The following is a 9,504-nucleotide window of genomic DNA, read 5'->3' on the forward strand; positions in this document are numbered from 1 at the left end:
ACACACACACTATTATTAGCCCTTCAGCGCCCCCCCCATCCAGTGTCAGCGGCCGTGCGAGACCCCCCCTCTATATCTCCCACCTACCTCTCCCCCCCCCACACATATACATGCCCCCCCCTCCCCGGCGGGGGAACAGCTAGTGGCCAGGCAGGCTGCCTCGCGGCGCCGAGTGCCCAAGATGGTGGCGCCCGGGACACAGCGGGGGAGCGGCCACAACACGCTGCCTCCCGCCTCAGATCCACGTGGGACCTGCCGGACGGGTGAGTGAGCGGCCTTCACCTCCCCTCACCCACACCTCACCCCCCATCACCTCCCCTCACCCCCTTTCACCTCCCCTCACTCCACTTCTCCCTTCCACCCCCCTTCACCTCCCCCCCTCCACCCCCCCTTCACCTCCCCTCCACCCCCCCCCTTCACCTCCCTTCCACCCCCCCCCCTTCACCCCCCTTCACCTCCCTTCTACCCCCCCCCCCTTCACCTCCCTTCCACTCCCCCCCCTTCACCTCCCCTCCACCCCCCCTTCACCTCCCCTCCACCCCCCCCCTCCACCCCCCCCTCCACCCCCCTCCCCTCCACCCCCCCACCTTCACCTCCCCTCCACCTCCCCTCCACCCCCCCTTCCCACCGCCTCCCCCCCTTCCCACCGCCCCCCCCCCCTTCCCACCGCCCCCCCCCTTCCCACCGCCTCCCCCCTTCCCCCCCTTCCCACCGCATCCCCCCCCCTTCCCACCGCCTCCCAGCCCCCCTTCCCACCGCCTCCCCCCACCCCTTCCCACCGCCTCCCCCCACCCCTTCCCACCGCCTCCCCCCACCCCTTCCCACCGCCTCCCCCCCCTTCCCACCGCCTCCCCCCCTTCCCAGCGCCTCCCCTCCTTCCCACCGCCTCCCCCCCCTTCACACCGCCTCCCCCCCCTTCCCACCGCCTCCCCCCCCCCCTTCCCACCGCCTCCCACCCCCCCTTCCCACCGCCTCCCCCCCCCTTCCCACCGCCTCCCACCCCCCTTCCCACCGCCTCCACCCCCCTTCCCACCGCCTCCCACCCCCCGCCATCCCACCGCCTCCCACCCCCCGCCATCCCACCGCCTCCCACCCCCCGCCTTCCCACCTCCTCCCACCCCCCGCCTTCCCACCTCCTCCCACCCCCCGCCTTCCCACCGCCTCCCACCCCCGCCTTCCCTCCGCCTCCCCCTTCCCACCTCCCCCCCCTTCCCACCACCTCCCCCCCCTTTCCACCACCTCCCCCCCTTCCCACCACCTCCCCCCCTTCCCACCACCTCCACCCTCCCCCCTTCCCACCACCTCCCCCCTCCTCCCCCTTCCCACCACCTTCCCCTTCCCACCATCTTCCCCCTTCCCACCACCTTCCCCCTCCTCCCCCTTCCCACCACATCCCCCCTTCTCTCCCTTTCCACCACCTTCCCCCTCCTCCTCCTCCTTCCCACCACCTCCCCCCTTCCCACCACCTCCCCCCTTCTCCGCCTTCCCACCACCTCCCCCCTTCTCCCCCTTTCCACCTCCTCCCCCTTCCCACCACTTCTCCCCTCCCCCCCGCTCTCCTTCCCCCCCCGCTCCCCTTCCCCCCCGCTCCCCTTCACCCCCCCTCCGCTCCCCTTCACCCCCCCTCCGCTCCCCTTTCCACCCCCCCTCCGCTCCTCTTCCCCCCCCCTCCACCTCTTTTTCCCCTCCCACCCCCTCCCACACTTCCACCCCCTCCTCTAACCCTTCCCCCCCCTCCTCTAACCCTTCCCCCCCTCCTCTAACCCTTCCCCCCCCTCCTCTAACCCTTCCCCCCCATCTCTAACCCTTCCCCCCTTCCTCTAACCCTTCCCCCCTCCTCCACCCCTTGCCCCCCTCCTCCACCCCTTGCCCCCCTCCTCCACCCCTTGCCCCCCTCCTCCACCCCTTGCCCCCCTCCTCCACCCCCTCCTCCCCTTCCCGCCGCCCTTCGCCTTCATGCCCGCCTTACCGCCTCCCCACCCCGCCTCTGCCTTTCACCCGCCCTTACTCCGGCCGCCTCTGCCTTTCACCCACCGCCTCACAGCCGCTGCACGCACTCAACAGACACCCGCCACACTCGACACATACCTGCCGCCACACACACCTGCTGCCTCCCGCCCCTACGCACTGACATCACTGACCCACCGCCTCACACCCTAGCAGGACCCCCCACTCACAGACAGCACTCACAACCCACGCGCCAGCCGCCGCCTCACACCCTTGCAGGACCCCCACTCACAGACAGCACTCACAACCCACGCGCCATCCGCCGCCTCACACCCTAGCAGGACCCCCACTCACAGACAGCACTCACAACCCACGCACCACCCGCCGCCTCACACCCTAGCAGGACCCCCACTCGCACACAGCACTCACAACCCACGCGCCACCCGCCGCCTCACACCCTAGCAGGACACACGACTCAGATTTTTACATCACTTATGGCACCAAAATATACATTGTACTGTGGTGTGGTTACAATAAACCATTTTTATACAACATCGTATTACATTTTCTTCCATCTTTCTTTTCAATATTATTATCCAACCTTTACAACAAACAGTCACCTATTGTTCCACGATTTATAAATAATACTACCTATTACGCATTTACATCCCGGGCAACGCCGGGTCTCTCAGCTAGTAGCAAATAAAAATATCACTTGTAAGCAAATTCACATGTCTTAGACAGGTCTGCAACCCTGCCTTTCACCATTATCACCTAGCATAAAGTGCTTCCACTGTGGCATGGGATTCTGGGAAATGAGATGCAAATGAGCAAACAGTGTCACCTTTTGCCTGAAATCCATTTTTTACATGGAACCCTTATAAGCTAATGCTCGCTTTTCCCGAAGTCGAACAAGTCCTGTTACTCCTCCCAAGGATCTTCAGCCTGGCGACCAGGGAGCTCCTAAGGCTCTTTGACGCCGTCCTCCATCAGGGTTCTGGACGTCCTCCTCTTCCTTTCTTCGGCTAGAAGGCCCGCAAGATAGTCCAAGACTTCAGTTTTCGGCCGGAGCCTACTCAGCCAGGTCGTTTTCTCTCCGAAGAGAGACGGTGAATAACCGTGCATAACTGCATCTCCTCTGTACACACACAAAGTAAGTGTGTGACGGAGGGGGCTGCCACAGACCGCAGCATTTCCCAGACCCCAGCATCTCTCCCAGAACCTAGCCCCTCCCTCCCAGACCCCAGGACCTCTCTCCCAGAACCTAGTCCCTCCCAGACTCCAGCCCCTCCCTCCCAGACCCCAGCACCTCTCTCCCAGACCCCAGACCCTCCCTCCCAGACCCCAGCACCTCTCTCCCAGACCCCAGCACCTTAATCCCAGACCCCAGCCCCTCCCTCATAGACCCCAGCCCCTCCCAGACCCCAGCACCTCTCTCCCAGACCCCAGCACCTCTCTCCCAGACCCCAGCACCTTAATCCCAGCCCCTCCCTCCCAGACCCCAGCCCCTCCCTCCCAGACCCCAACACCTCCCTTCCAGACCCCAACACCTCCCTGCCAGACCCCAGCGCATCCCTCCCAGACCTCACTGCCCTGCGCAGTTACCTCACTGCCCCGCGCAGTTACCTCACTGCCCCGCGCAGTTACCTCACTGCCCCGCGCAGTTACCTCACTGCCCCGTGCAGTTACCGCACTGCCCTGCGCAGTTACCTCACTGCCCTGCGCCAGCCCAAAGACTTTATTCCCGCTCCCCCGGGAATCTGACCTCTTGTAAGTTTCAGATAAACGGTTTCCTTTCTCACACCCTCCCAGTTTATGTACTGGTGTTGGCTGCATGTTATATTTTTGTGTACTGTGCCCTCCAGATTAAACTCTTGTTCAATCGCTCTATTGTCGTGACTGAGTGTGAGCACACAGGGGTGTGTGTAACTTTGGACCCACTGTGTGTGGGGATATGTGCTCAGACGCTGCCCGCTGCTGAGTTCAGCTGGGGGTGGGTAATTTTGGTCAGTGACTCCAATAGTTGGGGGGGCAATATCCCAGGAATAAGAGTGTGGCTCTTGGGGTGGGCCCCTAGTGGTTCTGGGTAGTAACTACCCTTCTAGCTGTGTAAGTCTATTGATAGCAGGGGACCTGGTGGGCACCATTTTGCCTTAGCCTGAGCAGGGATACCTTGCAGTCGGCAGGACCGAGACACGTTCCCAGAGCCTGGGTAGGCTCAGTATACGGGTGACCCGCTGTTATGGGTATCGACGATCTGGCGCTCCGGCGTGACCAGACCTCTCCGTGACCACCATTCATTACAAAGTGCTATGTGTAAGGCCTCGGGCATGGTCAGCACTTAGGTGCTGACCCGTGCTGAGGCGTGCTGGTGCTTACCAGTGAGCCCCTACAGCCGCAATGAGAGCGGTTTTAGTAGGGGCTCGCCTACGCTTCCGCAAGCGTGCGAAAGCATAGGCCTTGAACAAAATGTAGATTTGGCGCTCGCCGGAGCGCAGGGCCGGTCACGTAAGTGGTTCGGCCCAATGAGGGCGAACCAGCTCCGTGACGTCACTGGCCCGCCCCCGACGGTGCGCGGACCAAGGCCAGGGAAAGCACCCGCTTTCCATCAGCCTCCGCGCGCCTCAGCACGGGAGAAGGCACCATGGACGCAGCCTAAAGTGGGTGCCCTGCTACAGCAAACATAGCAGGACACCCAGTGCTGTGGGTCTGTGTGTGAGCACTCCGTCCAAAGGCCAGGCAGGTACACAAATATTCAGCTTCCTCCCAGCCACAAGGACAAGGGAGGTGCTAGTGCGGGAAATGTAAGAGTCTTGCCAAATTAATCTGTGCAGGTGCCAGGCATTCTAGGGATGTGTCTGCTGCCACATCACATCCAGACGGTGCAGCAACCTGGACCTCCGCCAGGCCCTCCAGGACCTCCGCCAGGCTTACAGGACCTGGGGTGCGGCAGACTGAAAAAGCTTGAGCTTCTTTGTGTCCGCCTTCCCGGATATGGCCGTCAAATCAAGTGAATACCCGTGGGTCCATCCTTCACAGGACAGCCCCTACGCCTGATCTTACCCCAAAGGCCGAGAAGCGAAAGGTTCACCTCCGCAAAGGTTCATCACATGGACAATATCTCCTCTACAGGATCCAGGATCAATACACAGCCCGCAGGCTGCCCCACTTTCCACCTCCGCAAATCTAAGTGACAAATCAATATCTGTTCCTTATAATCTATTAAACATACAGTGTGTGGTGTCCGAACGTGCCCCTCGGTGACACGGTGACAGATGTGTTACTTTTATTATGCACAGGCGATGACATCTCAGGATATTCTCATTTTTAATAAAGTCCCGCTCATGTTGGATCCTTTCTTAGCCCCGGCTCTTGACATCCATACACCCCATGCAGAGTAAGGCTGAGTCCATTCTCCCTGCTTACTCGCTGAGGCTCAGGGAAAGCGGGTGCTTTCCCTGGCCTTGCGGTTGCTTACCGCACGCGCCGTCAGCGGGCCTGCAGGGGGCGGTCCGGGGGCGGTCGCGTCACTGGCCGGGGGCGGGCCAGTGACGTCACGGAGCTGGTTCGCCCTCATTGGGCGAACCGCTCACGTGACCGGCCTGTCTCGCCGGCAAGCGGGGGAATTTTAAATTCCCCTAAGACCTGCGCTTCCGCAAGTGCGCGGAAGCGCAGGTGAGCCCCTACTAAAGCCACTGTAATTGCGGCTGTAGGGGCTCAGTGCTGAGCGGGAGCGCGCTTCCGCCAGCAAGCAAGGAACATGTCCGGGGCCTAAGGCTTTTGAAGCTGAGCTGTAAAAGGAAACATGTTTACAGACAGTTACACCCAAGTCTCCAGACACTGCCCTTATCTCGACTCTATCAGCCATATACACCCATCTGGTCCTTTTTAAGTGAATAAAAAATAACACAAAATAGTACAATATGTCTATCCAAACAAATAAGAGTTCTGTGTAACCATCTGTTCTTTTAAAGAATATCCATCAGTGGCAGCAATGTATCCGGTACATTAGGTGTGGGGTAACCTTTATGGATAAAAAATATAGAAGCCCCAATAGCAAAGACTGATATAACATTTATCAGAAGGTATATCAAAAACAAATTACACTCGCACGGTGTCAGAATATATCAGGCACATAAGTAGTGATCAGAGTCAGAGTGGGTGCCGTCCGGGACCCTCAGCGTTCACCCGCCGCTCGCGCCCACAGCTCTCTCTGCGTCTCGCCACTCGGTCTCACTCGTGATTGGCTGGCTACCACAACTCCTGGCTAGAATACCCGGATGCCGATTTATGGGAAGCAACAGCGCGGTGATCATCAATTCTGCACAGCTGCGGCCACGTGGCACTCGCGCGTTTCACTGGATAACCCAGTTTCATCAGGAGCGCTGTCATGGTGTTCTAGGTCAGTGGTGTGCAAACTGGGGGGCGCGACCCCCAGGGGGGGTGCGAGACAGCCGGCGGGGGGGGGCCGCGCGCTTCCCGAAGGCACTTAAATTAAGTGCCGGGGGAGCTGCAAGGCGTCTAAACCTTTACTTACCTTGGCTCTGGCGGCTTCCTTCCACGTCGCCATGGCAACGCGGCGTCAAATGACGCCGGAGCGGAGGTAAGTGGGGGTTAAGGGGGGGGGGGTGCCGGAGTGAGGGGACTGCCGGCAGGGGGGCGCAGGGAAAATTGCGCCCCCCTGTTTTATCTCACTATAAATACTGTTCTATATGCTGGGACTGGTTCAGACTTGATTTGCAACATAGTACAGTAATATGTAAAGTGCTATCTCTACCTGATACATATCAACACAATGTGTACAGTATAAATAGACATCATAAAAACACAATTAACATAGAATGCAATTCCTCAGTATCAATACATATAAAGAGGATCAAAAAGTTTTATTAAACATAAATTATATTGTAAGAAATACATATAATAACATTTACATATATATAAAAATAAATAATATAAAACTGCGCATACTAGACTAGGGCTGAGATATAAACTGAAATGGATAAGAGACAAATATTAGATCAGAGGTTAATCAAATAACACGGTACAATCAACAAAGGGAGCAGGAAAAACAAGGCAGAAGGAGGAGGGGTTATTTATTTATAAAAATGTTTTACCAGGAAGTAATACATTGAGAGATACCTCTCGTTTTCAAGTATGTTCAGGCAGCGATGTGGGTTATAGGATTGACATCTCAGTCCAAGTCTAGTATGCATATTTTTTTACATAATTTTTTTGTGTATATATGTAAATTTTATTATATGTATTTCTTATAATATATTTAGTTTAATAAAACTTTTTGATCCTCTTTATATGTATTGATACTGAGGAATTGCATTCTATGTTAATGGGTGTGTTTTTATGATGTGTTTATTTGTACAGTACAGTATGTCTTTATTTATATAGCGCCATTAATGTACATAACGCTTCACAGTAGTAATACGCGACAATCATATAAATAACAGGTCATGAGAATAAGTGCTTCAGACATACAAGTAACATTTAGGAAGAGGAGTCCCTGCTCCGAGGAGCTTACAATCTAATTGGTTATACACATTGTGTTGATATGTGTCAGCTAGAGATAGCACTTTAAGTATTACTATACTATGTTGCAAATCAAGTCTGAACCAATCCCAGCATATAGAACAGTATTTATAGTGAGATAGAACACCATGACAGCGCTCCTGAGGAATCTGGGTAATCCAGTGAAACGCGCGAGTGCCACGTGACCGCAGCTGTGCAGAATTGATGATCACAGCGCTGTTGCTTCCCTGAAATCGGCATCCGGGTATTCTAGCCAGGAGGTGCGGTAGCCAGCCACGTGAGACCGAGTGGAGAGACGCAGGGAGCTGTGACGCAGGAGCGAGGGCCGAGGGGAGGACGCAAGAGAGCAGGACGAGGATGAACGCTGAGGGTCCCGGACGGCGCCTACTCTGACTCATTATTTGTTATACCTTCTGATAAATGTTATATCAGTCTACCCTATTGGGGCTTCTATATTTTTTATCCATAAGGTCACCACATATCTAGATGTACCGGATACATTGTTGCCACTGATGGATATGCTTTAAATGAACGGATACATTGTGAGTACACAATCTATAGGTTACACAGAACTCTATTTGTTTGGATAGACATATTGCACTATTGTGTGTTTTCATTTTGTATTCACATATTTGCGCTCCCACCACCTGGACTACAACACTGCTGAGTACTGAAGAAGCAATCCTGTAAGGGTTTGGGCAGCACTTTATAAAGTAGCTTTATTTTTTCACATCACTGTTTGGTATTTCGCCTTAGAATGATTTGATGTCACAGAACATTTTTATCATATATAAGAATTGCACTTTTTTGTATAGAGCGCCAGTTTAATAACACTTTTTTGCACATTTTTAAGTGAGCCCATACAGGATTGGCCCCCCCTCCCCCCTCCCCAATTAAGCTCTCTGAAGCCAAGCACAAAGCAGGGAAAAGTCCTGACGTTACAATCCCAAAAGATGTTATTTTAAAATAAAACTCCAATCACTTTAGCCCCTTAAGCACCAGAGGGATTAAAATACCTAATATCTCATGGCATTATCACGACAAGCCAGTACAACCAGCCTCACACTGATGAGATCGAAAAGGTCGAAATAGCTGTCTGTGAGTGGTTTTACTGGCTTTGCATCTAATCCCATTCTGTGCTTAAAAGCTGTGTGAACAGCAGAGCATTTGCTTATAAGGGGTCTATGTAGAAATGGATTTCAGGCAAAAGGCGACACTGCTCGTTTGCATGTTATTTCCCAGAATCCCTTGCCACAGTGGAAGCACTGCATGCTAGGTGATAATGATGAAAGGCAGGAGTGCAGACCTGTCTGAGACATGTGAATGTGCTCACAAGTGATATTTGTATTGTATTCTCTCACTCTCTCTCTCTCTGTGTATGTATGTGTGTATATATATATATATATATATATATATATATATATATATATATTATATATATATATTTGAAAAAGTGAAGTGTTTATGGGATCGGGGAAGCACAATTCCATCTGGTCCCTTAACCCTTAGGGTGCCAGCTCGGTGTGCTATGGGTGTTTCATCGATGATATTCTTATTATTTGGGACGGGGAGGAAATTGATTTGATACATTTATTTTCACATTTTAATTCCAATGAGTTGGGCCTAATGTTTACCTGTACTATTGACCCTAGATTGGTTGATTTTTTTTTTTGCTCTTCTCTTATTTGTGGATGATAACAATGATATTCAAAGAGATGTCCGTTTTACATCTGTTTTATGTAACAGTGTTTTGGAAGCAACTAGCAACCATCACAAAAACTGTTTGCGCAATATACCATATGGGCAATTTAATAGGCTCAAACGGAATTGCTCTACAATGGTGGACTTTAATAGACAGTCCATGGTACTCAAGGATAAACTCCTAGCCCAAGGCTATGATAAAGCTTTGTGGATAGTTACATAGTAGATGAGGTTGAAAAAAGACATATGCCCATCAAGTTCAACAAGAGATACTTTATCCTATATCTATACCTACTTATTAATCCAGAGGAA

The sequence above is a fragment of the Ascaphus truei genome, chromosome 13 (assembly GCF_040206685.1).
Source record: "Ascaphus truei isolate aAscTru1 chromosome 13, aAscTru1.hap1, whole genome shotgun sequence".
NCBI lineage: Eukaryota > Metazoa > Chordata > Amphibia > Anura > Ascaphidae > Ascaphus > Ascaphus truei.